This window comes from Polypterus senegalus, chromosome 5 (assembly GCF_016835505.1).
Source record: "Polypterus senegalus isolate Bchr_013 chromosome 5, ASM1683550v1, whole genome shotgun sequence".
In the NCBI taxonomy this organism is placed as follows: Eukaryota; Metazoa; Chordata; class Cladistia; order Polypteriformes; family Polypteridae; genus Polypterus; species Polypterus senegalus.
Window position 1 is genome coordinate 21,041,925 of NC_053158.1, and position 13,086 is coordinate 21,055,010.

Sequence of the window (13,086 nt, forward strand, 5' to 3'; positions counted from 1 at the left end):
TCAGAACTTATCATCCTGACAAACACTTGTAGGCCTCTGTTCTTACTCCTTCTGAGGTTTTCTGTACACACACACACACACACACACACACACACACACACACACACACAGATATATACTGGCTGTGTAAGCGCGTGCTGTAAAAAGCCTGGTCTCCTGGAAACCATGGATTCTGGCACTTCAATTTAATCAATCGCATCGGTTGTGTATTAGCGGCTCCTTGTCGGTTTCGTTTTGCCGACTTAATATTATACACTAAACTGCCCACATCATCTCTCTAAGTACCTGCTTCTTTCCTAGCAGGGCCTAACAGAGTCCTGCCTTCTCCGTTTACCTACAAGTCATGTCTGTTATTACCTTGGCGACCAGGCCACCCATCACCGTTATTGCTGGTGTGACGGATGGCTGGGACCCATACCTGGCCGGGACGCCCCTTTGGCAGTGAATCCGGGGAAGCTGCCATGGAAGGCTCATTATGTTCCCCGGAACACTTGGTGGCAGCCCACATGGGTGGTATCGGGGGCCACAATAATGGAACACCCAAGCTCATGCCTTTTGGGCTCCGTGGCCACCGCCAGGGGGAGCTGAACGACTTAACGAGCCTGTTTGGGCCCCCGGGTGGGCTAGAAGAGTAGCCTGCAGCCATTACTCAAGGAGCCAGAGTCGGAAAGAGGGAGACGAAGCTGCCGAAAGGAGTGGAAGAAAGGAAGAGTGTTTTTGTGGTGGTGTTTTGTTTGGTGTGCCTTTTGGGACTGTGTTGTCCCTGTAGGACACGGGGAAGACGTGCCCCACAGATGAAGAAAATAAAAAGTTTATTTATTTTATGTGTGCCTCACGGAGTCAGTCTGTGTTGGGTCTGTGCCCATATAGCGCCTTTTCACACTGGATATTGAATTTTGACTGTAAAATTGTATGTCTCCTTTTCAAACTTGGGTGGACAGCAGTCCACCTGTCCCATTTGTGACTTACCCCTCTGTATTTTTGTGCACTTACACCATGACACATTTTAAGTTTGCTATTTTGCACTGTGGTGAACTTCCAGTGTAACATCTGGCTTAGAAGCAGTCCCCCTACATCACGAGCCTACTCTTGGCAGTGTAGATACCGCACTATCTATCTATAGTGATGGGTTATCTTTCTTTCAGTACCCACCTTTCAGTAAAACACTGCCAATACACTCCACCAGTCCACAGTGCTAATCCCACCCTTGTCACTAAATGTGTTGCTGCGGTCTCGCACCATGGAGTATCTCGGTTTGCAGATTTGCACTGTGGTGAACTGCTGGTTGTCCTACGCAGACCCTCGGTGTCTGACCCAGAAGTGGTTTTCTTATGTCATGAGCTAATAGAATTACTCTTAGTATCGGCTGTGAAGAGACTACTTCTGAACTCTGTGAGCTGAGTGCTTCCCGGTCTTGTCAGCCAAGCTGCCTCTCCCTCAAGCCCTCTATCAGAGTTTCACAGGGAGTCACTGGTAGGAGTTAGTCCACTGTGCTATCCACAAACATGCAGTATTCATGAGTTTGTCTAGCAAGGTAGGCTAACACCATGAATGGATCTGCCAGTATCACCTGATCAAATGGAGATGGATGCCACAGCTGTCCATGAAACCTACTATGTCGGATCTTCTGGGACAAAGCCTAGAAGCAGCAAGTAATAACTTACAGTGGGCACGGAAAGTATTCGACCCCCTTCAATTTTTCACTCTTTGTTATATTGCAGCTATTTGCTAAAATCATTTAAATTAATTTTTTTCCTCATTAATGTACACACAGCACCCCATATTGACAGACAAAAAACAGAATTTTTGAAATTGTTGCAGATTTATTAAAAAAGAAAAACTGAAATATCACATGGTCCTAAGTATTCAGACCCTTTGCTCAGTATTTAGTAGAAGCACCCTTTTGAGCTAATACAGCTATGAGTCTTCTTGGGAAAGATGCAACAAGTTTTCCACACCTGGAGTTGGGGATCCTCTGCCATTCCTCCTTGCAGATCCTCTCCAGTTCTGTCAGGTTGGATGGTAAACGTTGGTGGACAGCCATTTTTAGGTCTCTCCAGAGATGCTCAATTGGGTTTAAGTCAGGGCTCTGGCTGGGCCTTTCAAGAACAGTCACAGAGTTGTTGTGAAGCCACTCCTTCGTTATTTTAGCTGTGTGCTTAGGGTCATTGTCTTGTTGGAAGGTAAACCTTCGGCCCAGTCTGAGGTCCTTAGCACTCTGGAGAAGGTTTTTGTCCAGGATATCCCTGTACATGGCCGCATTCATCTTTCTCTTGATTGCAACCAGTCGTCCTGTCCCTGCAGCTGATAAACACCCCTAGAGCATGATGCTGCCACCGCCATGCTTCACTGTGGGGACTGTATTGGACAAGTGATGAGGAGTGCCTGGTTGTCTCCACACATACCGCTTAGAATTAAGGCCAAAAAGTTCTATCTTGGTCTCATCAGACCAGAGAATCTTATTTCTCACCATCTCAGAGTCCTTCAGGTGTCTTTTAGCAAACTCCATGCGGGCTGTCATGTGTCTTGCCTCTCCTCAGTGTGTGGAGACAACCAGGCATTGCTCATCACTTGTCCAATTCATTATACAAAGAGTGATATATTTCAAGTGTTTTATTTCTTTTCATTTTGATGATTATGGTTTATAGCCAAGGAAAACCCAAAATTCAGTATCTCAGAAAATTAGAACATTACATAAAACCAATTTAAAAAAAAAATTTTAATGCAGAAATGTTGGCCAACTGAAAAGTATGTCCATGTACGCATTCAATACTTGGTCGGGGGCTCCTTTTGCATGAATTACTGCATCAATACGGCGTAGCATGAAGGCGAACAGCCTGCGGCACTGCTGAGGTGTTAATGAAGCCCAGGAGGCTTTGATAGCGGCCTTCAGCTCGTCTGCATTGTTGGCTCTGGTGTCTCTCATCTTCCTCTTGACAATACCTCATAGATTCTCTGTGGGGTTTAGGTCAGGTGAGGTTTGTTGGCCAATCAAGCACAGTGACACCATTGTCATTAAACCAGGTATTGTGGGCAGGTGCCAAGTCCTGCTGCAAAATGAAATCAGTATCTCCATAAACCTTGTCAGCAGAGGGAAGCATGAAGTGCTCTAAAATTTCCTGGTAGACGGCTGTGCTGACTTTGGACTTGATAAAACACAGTGCACTAACACCAGCAGATGACATGGCTCCCCAAATTACACTGACTGTGGAAACTTTACACTGGACCTGTTCTGAGTTAATTAGCTGAGTGGAGTGTGATACCATGAGTCTACAATATTGAACTTTTTCACAATATCCTAATTTTCTGAGATACTGAATTTTGGGTTTTCCTTAGCTTATAAGCCATAATATGCAAACTGAAAAGAAATAAACTCTTGAAATATATCACTCTCTGTGTATAATGAATCTATATAGATATGAGTTTCTTTTTTTGAATTGAATTGCTAAAATAAATTAACTTTACGATGATATTCTAATTTATTGAGATGCACCTGTATTAAGAAATTCAAAAACCAATGACCTCACTTTTCTACATAATCACCTTTGTTTGCAATGCAATTGTGTGGAAACTTTTTGAATGTTCCTCGTATATTGTATGACAGAATAATATTTCATAAGCTGGTTATTTATAAGCGAAAGGTTTATTATATACACTGACCACAGTGATATAGTGATTAAGATTCACTGCTGCCCACTGTGACATAACAGTAGAACAGTTAAATAAGGGAGCATGAACTTTGTATAAAGTTGTAAAGTTAAATCGATAAAAAAAAAATGCACAAAATTCAGACGATCTGCAGACAGATGTGATTTAAAACATAAATTCTGCAGATCACTTTCTCACAGCTGTAGGTTTGTTTACAACCTCTGACTAAAGTATCGACTTTTAACCGTCATATCACTCGGAGGTCAGCGAGGTCCTAGAACAGCTCAGGTGTGGGAGCGGAAAAGTGTTAGCAAATATGAAACCACATGCAAACACACACTTTGCAAAGCCAGCACTTTCCGTGTGATCTGTCAAAAAGCAGAATGAGTCATTGTGTGTGCTGGTTGACTCTTTTAACTAATAAGCTGCTGATAGTAACATCGTTTAGGTCTTCCATGAATACAGAGAGTACATGATTGTCCCTTTTGTTTCTTTTCTCCTTTCCTCAGACAGGCAACATAATAAGCAGTCAGCATAGTTTAATAGAGCTAGAAGCAAGTGTAACCTTGGTGACACATTAACCAAAGCTGGCTGTTGGACTGCTTTATACATACAATTATATCAAAATGATAAGTAGAATGGATTTGTATTACATCATTGTGTTCTATTTAGCAGTCTTATGTTAAACCACACTTGATGTGAAAACACCTGGAGTAGTGGGGTATCATCCTGACAGTTGGTACACAGAAGCGATTTAAAAATATCTCTTAAAGTGGATGAGCTACTAGCAGGAGGATTCAAAATGTTTCACTCTGATTCTTTTAATGTATCACAACTTGGGAAGGTAGCAGGGGCACAAAAAATACCAAGCAGTCACTCATTGATATGGACCTGCTTTACAATTTACTCACCACCTATGGGAGGGGCCAAGGAGGTTGGGTGCAGTGTGAGTTGGGTGGTGGCCGAAGGTGGGGACCTTGGCGGTCTGATCCTCGGCTACAGAAACTGGCTCTTGGGACGTGGAATGTCACCTCTCTGAAGGGGAAGGAGCCTGAGCTAGTGCGCGAGGTGAGAGGTTCCGCTAGATATAGTCGGACTCACCTCGACGCACAGCTTGGACTCTGGAACCAATCTCCTTGAGAGGGGCTGGGCTCTCTACCACTCTGGAGTTGCCCCCGGTGAGAGGCGCCGAGCAGGTGTGGGCATACTTATTGCCCCCCGACTCGGAGCCTGTGCATTGGGGTTTACCCCGGTGGATGAGAGGGTGGCCTCCCTCCGCCGGGTGGGGAAGGGTCCTGACTTTTGTTTGTGCGTATGCCCGAACAGCAGTTTGGAGTATCCACCCTTTTTGGAGTCTCTGGAGGGGTGCTAGAGGGCATACCTTCTGGGATTCCCTGTTTTGCTGGGAGACTTCAATGCTCATATGGGCAATGACCAGTGAGACCTGGAAGGGCGTGATTGGGAGGAATGGCCCCGATCTGAACCCGAGTGGTGTTTTGTTATTGGACTTCTGTGCTCGTCACGGATTGTCCATAACGAACACCATGTTCAAGCATAAGGGTGTTCATATGTGCACTTGGCACCAGGACACCCTAGGCCTCAGGTCGATGATCGACTTTGTGGTCATGTCGTCGGACTTGCGGCCATATGTCTTGGACACTCGGGTGAAGAGAGGGGCAGAGCTGTCAACTGATCACCACCTGGTGGTGAGTTGGCTTCGATGGTGGGGGAAGATGCCGGTCAGACCTGGTAGGCCCAAACGTGTTGTGAGGGTCTGCTGGGAACGGCTGGCAGAGTCCCCTGTCAGAAGTAGCTTCAACTCCCACCTCCGGCAGAACTTCAACCACGTCCCGAGGGAGGTGGGGACATTGAGTCGAATGGGCCATGTTCCGTGCCTCTATTGTTGAGGCGGCTGACTGGAGCGCGCAAGGTGGTGGTGCCTGTCGTGGCGGCAATCCCGAACCCGTTGGTGGACACGGCGGTGAGGGATGCCGTCAAGCTGAAGAAGGAGTCCTATAGGACTTTTTGTCCTGTGGGTCTCTGGAGGCAGCTGATAGGTACCGCAGGCCAAGCGGAATGTGCTTCGTTGTTGCTGAGGCAAAACTTGGGCATGGGAGGAGTTTGGAGAGGCCATGGAGAACGACTTTGGATGGCTTCGAGGAGATTCTGGTCCACCGTCCGGCGTCTCAGGAGGGGGAAGCAGTGCAGTGTCAACACCGTATATGGTGGGGATGGTGTGCTGCTGACCTCACTTCGACGTTGTGGGTCAGTGGGGGAGTACTCAAGACCTCCTCAATCCCACTAACATGCCTTCCAATGAGGAAGCAGAGCCTGGGGACTCTGAGGTGGGCTCTCCCATCTCTGGGACTGAAGTCACCGAGGTGGTCAAAAAACTCCTTGGTGGCAGGGCCCCGGGGTGGATGAGATACCGGAGTTCCTTAAGGCTCTGGATGTTGTAGGACTGTCTTGGTTGACACGCCTCTGCAACATCGCATGGACATCGGGACAGTGCCTCTGGATTGGCAGACGGGGTGGTGGTCCCCTCTTTAAAAGGGGACCGGAGGTGTGTTCCAACTATAGAGGGATCACACTCCTCAGCCTCCCTGGAAAAGTCTATTCGGGGTTCTGGAGAGGAGGGTCCATGGATAGTCGAACCTCGGATTCAGGAGGAACAGTGTGGTTTTCGTCCTGGTCGCGAACAGTGGACCAGCTCTTCACCCTTAGCAGAGTCCTGGAGGGTGCATGGGAGTTTGCCCAACCAGTCTACATGTGTTTTGTGGACTTGGAAAAGGCGTTCGACCGTGTCCCTCGGGAATCCTGTGGGGTGCTCGGGAGTATGGGGTACCGGACCCCTGATAAGAGCTGTTCGGTCCTGTACAACCGTGTCAGAGCTTGGTCCGCATTGCCGCAGTAAGTCAGCCCGTTTCCAGTGAGAGTTGGACTCGCCAGGGCTGCCCTTTGTCACCATTCTGTTCATAACTTTTATGGACAGAATTTCTAGGCGCAGCCAGGGTGTTGAAGGGGTCGGTTTGGTGGACTCAGGATTGGGTCACTGCTTTTGCAGATGATGTTGTCCTGTTTGCTTCATCAGGCCGTGATCTTCAGCTCTCTCTGGATCGGTTTGCAGCTGAGTGTGAAGCGGCTGGAATGAGAATCGGCACCTCCAAATCCGAGACATGGTCCTCAGCTGGAAAAGGGTGGAGTGCCCTCTCAGGGTTGGGGAGAGATCCTGCCCCAAGTGGAGGAGTTCAAGTATCTCGGGGTCTTGCTCACGAGTGAGGTAAGAATGGAGCGTGAGATCGACAGGCGGATCGGTGTGGCATTCGCGGTGATGCGGGCTCTGCATCGGTCTGTCGTGGTGAAAAAGGAGCTGAGCCGTAAGGCAAAGCTCTCAATTTACCAGTCGATCTACGCTCCTACCCTCACCTATGGTCATGAGCTATGGGTAGTGACCGAAAGAACGAGATCGCCAATACAAGCAGCTGAAATGAGTTTCCTCCGCAGGGTGTCTGGGCTTTCCCTTAAAGATAGGGTGAGAAGCTCAGTCATCCGGGAGGGGCTCAGAGTAGAGCCGCTGCTCCTCCGCATCGAGAGGAGTCAGATGAGGTGGCTGGGCATCTGATCAGGATGCCTCCTGGATGCCTCCCTGGTGAGGTGTTCCGGGCACGTCCAACCGGGAGGAGGCTCCGGGGAAGACCCAGGACACGCTGGAGGGACTATGTCTCCCGGCTGGCCTGGGAACGCCTTGGGATTCTCCCGGAAGAGCTGGAAGAAGTGGCCGGGGAGAGGGAAGTCTGGGCCTCTCTGCTTAAGCTGCTGCCCCCGCCACCTGACCTCAGATAAGTGGAAGAGGATGGATGGATAATACAGGGGTTCTCAAACTCAGTCCTGGGAACCTACTGTGTCCAACCAGATTCTGTTTTTAATTGGACTCCTGGGCTAATTAAGTGGGCTGCTGTTTCCTAGATTCTGTGTTTTGGGAACAATATAGAAATTAGAAAACTAAGTTTGGTAATTTTTTTAAATTAAAATATACTAAGCATTTATATGAGAATAATGTATTTTTTTCTTTTTAACAATACTAGGGGGCTCTGCCCCCTGCTCACTTTGCTCGCCCACCCCCGGGTTTGGTTACTTCAGAAGAAGTTAATTAGCAGCAAAAACAGATCACTAATTAAGAAAAGGGTTAGAATGAAAACTTGCAGCCACTGGGACCCTTCAAGACTGGAGTTGAGGACCCCTGCTATACAGAGAAACGGTAAAATATAATGAAATCAACAAAAGGGCGTTAAGCATTTAAATGTATAGCAAAAATAGAAATATTTCTAAATGTCTTATAATGTAAAGCTCATGCTGCTGCTGTGCTTTTCTGAATGTAGAATAAGAGGGGAAAATACCTGCTAATTAAATGAGATCAGTGTTATCAGTTGTCTTCTGATTATGAATCTGCTTGAAACAAAATCCTGAAGCCACAGTGGGCCCCCAAGACCACGTTTGGGATCCCCTGTAATAAAATTTCACTTGTTCCTAAAAAGAAAAAATAGAAATTCACATTCACACCTGGAAAATAAACATGAGATTGTCATCAGAACAGCTACTTACCCCCGTTGATTTATTGTGCATAGAAGTGTAAATAGATAATTACATTCCTTTAGTACACCCACAAAGTCCAATCTTAGAGTTGTGAAGAGCCATTCTAGTAGTATGAGATGGGAATAAAGATGCCTGAATGTCATAGAGCTCACAAACATGTCCACATAGACTTTCCGTCATTTCCAGTGGGTCTGTTAATAGGTGGCTGTCAACTCACACATGTCTTTGGCTTGTGGGAAGAAATCAGAGTGCCTGGGGAAAAGGCACACGCATATTGAGGAAAAGAACCTTTAGGCTTTCACTTCTCCTCCTGGCATTTTATTCCTGTACTGACCCTATCAACTGCTAGTTGGCCGTGGTTTTCTCAGACTGTTAGCTTTGGGTTGAACCATATTCTTGGAGGGTTATTCTTTAAAGTTCAGTGGTGAATTGAATTATCTGCTAAGCAGTAAGTAAAAATCAAAATGAACTTTCATACCATGACTTTTAGTACATCAAACACTTCTATTTGTAAAACATGACTGTGTATAATGTGTTTCACCAGTCAAAACTGACTTTGCTTGGATGTCCCTAGGAACAAAATTCAAAGAATCAAGATGTGTGCAACAAGTAGAAGGAGACTCATATTGACAAGTGTGTGCTTTTCTGCTTTCTCTTTGAACATGTGACATATGAAATTTGATATGCAGCAGGTGATCATTCAGGCTATCAAGCTTGTTTGTCTTGCTAAGCTGTCCAAATATGTCACTCATGTACTTCTTAAAGGTTGTCAAAGTTTCTGCTTCAACTACATTGTTCTAGATACCCAAAACTCTTGGGGAAAAGAAGTGCTTTCTGGCTTCAGTCCTTAATGCATTTCCCTTATCATTTTCATGGATGTCCCCAAGTATGTGATTCACTGCTAAATTGTAAGGATTCTATTGGATCTACTTCATCACTGCCTTTGAGGATTTTGCAGACCTGGATTAGGTCCCCTTGCTGTCTCCTCTGTTTGAGACTAAACAGTTTTAATTCTCTGTCATAGCACGACAAGTCCTGGGATGCACTTGGTTGCTGTCTTCTGCACAGCTTCAAGTGCTGCTATGTCTTTCTTGTAGTGTGGTAAACAAAACTGCACACAGTAGACTGGATGTGGTCTCACTTGTACATTACAGAGTCTCAGAATAATGACACTTGATTTATATTGAACTGTTTTAATGTTATCACCTAACTTTTTATTTGCCTTTTTAATAACTTCTGCACATTGTGTAGATCAGTGGTCTCAAACTCTGGTCCTTGAAGACTGCAGTGGCTGCAGGCTTTCATTCTAACCCTTTTCTTAATTAGTGGCTGGTTTTTGCTGCTAATTAATTAAAATTAATTCAAAAGAAGTTGACTTGCTCTTGAGGACTCTGGCCCCTTAATTGTTTCTTTTTTCTTATTTAGCAGCCAGACAATAAAAAGATAACAAAATAAGCAAAACCATGACCAGCAAACCGTCAATCATACAATATCTGAAAATTAAGGAAAGATGAAGGTATGAGGAATGTTGATCTGCTCAGGTCCCCAAACTATTTTACCAGTGCTCTTAGAAAAAAGAAAATCAACAATTTCAGAAATGTCTGTTATTGCACAATGAGAGCAGCAGCAAGCAATGGAATTAAAGAATGGGTTTAATTAGCGACAAGACTTTGCATCTAATTAAGCAACTGCTTGGAGTTGAAGGCCCTGACTGAGTTGGTCTTCTGTTGGCTTACTCTACATTTCATTTTTATTTGGGTGCCATTTAAGGAAAGAAATGAAAAAATTCAGAAGAACAAATCTTAAAAAAAACAAGGCAAAAAAAAAAAAAGGTAAAGGCATTAATTAGCAGCAAAAACTGGTCACCAATTAAGAAAAGGGTTAGAATGAAAACTGCAAGGTGCAGCCCGCCAGGACTGGAGTTTGAGACCACTGACTTAGATGATGAAAATGTTGTGACAACATTAATCCCTAAATCCTTTTCAGAGGTTGCTTCCCTTAGGACTGTATGACCCGGGTTGTATTAGTAATTGACATTCCTTTTGCCCACGTATAGTGGCACTTTGCTCTTTTCTCCATTAAACTACCCTGTTTTGAAACTTGTCCTTCTGAATTGTTTTTGCTGATTAGGTCAGTATGTGAATTTGAAATTTGCCTCTGGGTGAGGTATAAATCTGAAACACCAGCCAGTTTTCTCTTTTCACAGTGAAGCTAACAGAGCAGCCATCATTTAGAATGAAAAACAGTACTCTTTCAAATGCGACAGAAGGATGTCCATTTCATTGATGATAATAAAAGCTGCCCAAACCGAAATATCTTCAAGCAGTGTGCAAGTTTGAGATGGCAAATTGAAAAATTCATCATTTGTTACATGTTTAACAGAGCAATATGATCATTAATGGATTTATTAAAGTATATAAAATTTTGAAAACTATAATGCACATTTGAATTTATCTCGAGATTTGAATGTAAATATGACTGCTCCAGTGTTTGCAGTTAATTTGGTCATCAATATCTGTTCGTTTGTAAAATACATCCAAATTATGCAATACGCACAATAGTTCTCTCAGATTCAGTCCTGGAGTGCAGTAGTGACAGCTTGTTTTCATTTGAGCAAATTCTACCATAAGAAAGTAAAATGATTCTTCTAAATGAAACAGTTTTAAAATGTAATTTTTTTTCCTTGTTATAAATCTGCACACATCATTTTTACCAAATGTATTTTAACAAATGAGTGGCTGAAAGTGAGCAGAGTAAATATTAGTTCACTCACCATTTAATTTGTGCAGAACAGAATTGTGCTTCTTATTTGTGATTGGTGAATTGTCTTGTATGTAGCTGATTTATAGCATCAACATTGACAAATACGAAACCTAAAACAAGTGCATGCTCATTCCCCCCGTTTGGGTTTTGGTGGTTTGCTTTTAAGAGGATAGAACATAGTGGGAGGTGGATGGTATTCATTACATTTTTCATGTGTGATTTATTTATTCTGTTATGAACAAGCAGACCTCATTTCCTCACTTTTGACTTTCATGCATGATGTAGTGTTTTGTCAGAATAGCAAGCCTTGCACTTTATTCCACTGCATGTCTCTGTTACTCCATAAGCTTAAATTGTTGTTGTGTGTTTTTTTTATTTATTTATTTTTTTTTTTGAAGCGCTTATCTGCTACTATTATTAACACCCTTTCTATGAACTGAGATGCCTATTGTTTAAACTAAAACGTGTTATTTGTGAACTATTACACCTCTAGTAGTGGCACATTTCAGCGGGTGAAGATGACTCTTCATCTAGCATACTAACCATGTGTTAAAGAAGCCACGTAATTCTAGCCACTTCACTGTCTCCTATGGTGTGTTGTCTTCTTGTATGTCCCATTAAACACATAACTAGTAATCTGTAATGTTCATTGAGTCACACAGCTGGTAAATAAAGTTTTCTTTGTAAACAGTTGTTTTGGTCTCATTCAAGACATGATGTCCTTGCTTTTGCAATTGCAAACTGTTAGTGATGAACACCTTTTTGTGGGTCACGCTAGAACTTGGCCAATAGGTCATTGTATTTGATTTTGCCTTTAATTTGTATGTGTTTTTGAATAAACAGCAATGTAAACTAAAAAATGAAAATTTCTTCGATTTAAGGTGGGACTGTGTAATGTTATAAGGATGTTAAGAACGAAAGTGTTATACAGTTACACCTTCACCGTAAACCTTAGTAGACAAATTACTGACTGTTCAGTCTCTTCACATAATTAGGCATTTGTAACCTGTTTACGAGGGTGTCTGAGGAGAGTGTGGTCAAATTAAAAAAGATTTCGTGTTGGAAAAGCTAGACTAAAGTGAGTGAACATGACACAGTATCTAAATTTCACTTTTGCAACCAGGTCCATAAACAAATAGAATAATTGCAGAATGTATACTTGTATCATTTCATTTCATGTGCAAATCTTTTTTTTTTTTTTGTATTTCCATCCTTCCATCTATTCAATAATTCATCCATCCATTCATCTTCCAAACCCCCTTATCCTGAGCAAGGTCATGGGACAGCTGGAACCTTTCCCAGCATGCTTTGGGTGCAAGACACTAACAACACATGGACAGGGTGAACACCCACACGCGGTAGGGTTAAGTTAGCAATACTAATCCACCTAACCTGCATGTGTTTGGAGGAAGCAAAAACACCCAAAGCAAACCCATGCAGATATGGGGAGCACATGCAAACACCATGAAGGGAACACTACTGAGATGAAGCAGCTCTACCACTATGTCACCGTGCTGCCCACATTTTGTTTTTTGTTTTTCAGACAGTTTCTTCTTTAAAGTTTTGGATAGACACAGGAGTTTATCTGAACTGTTTTTCATCCCCATCCCTAGAGTATTTTTTTATTTGGTCATATTAATGCCTGTATTTCCACAAATTCAGCATGTGCACATGTACAAAATGCAGGCCTCATATATTATAAAGAGCTTGAATTGTGCCTGAGGTAAGATCATAGGCCATGATGAAGTAATCTTTAGCAGACTAGACTCATGAATTTTAATAAAAAAATATTAAAGATGACCTAGTGCTAGTTTAATAAACAAATATGTACAAGCATGCAGAAAGAGTGTGATATGCACTGCAGAGCTGCACAAAATACCAATACAAAAGACCTGTATTGTCAAAGCATATTGTGATGAAAGCTAACCAGATTTTTAAAAGCTCCAATCATTTTTTTTTCCATCGAGTATACTGTATAAAAAATCCCCACTACAAAACAACTGGTTAATTGAATAGACAGTTTTGCTGTTTTGTATGTTTAATGTTTGTATTTTTACTCACGTTTGTTTGCCGTCAAGCACT

The 13,086-nt window shown here is 43.3% G+C and overlaps 1 protein-coding gene across 2 annotated transcripts in view; it reads left to right on the forward strand.

Annotated features, from left to right (window-relative positions):
- Positions 1–13,086, forward strand: part of LOC120530153 (NFX1-type zinc finger-containing protein 1-like) — a 215,428-nt gene that overhangs the window by 132,218 nt on the left and 70,124 nt on the right. The gene's annotated exons all lie outside the window — the stretch shown is intronic.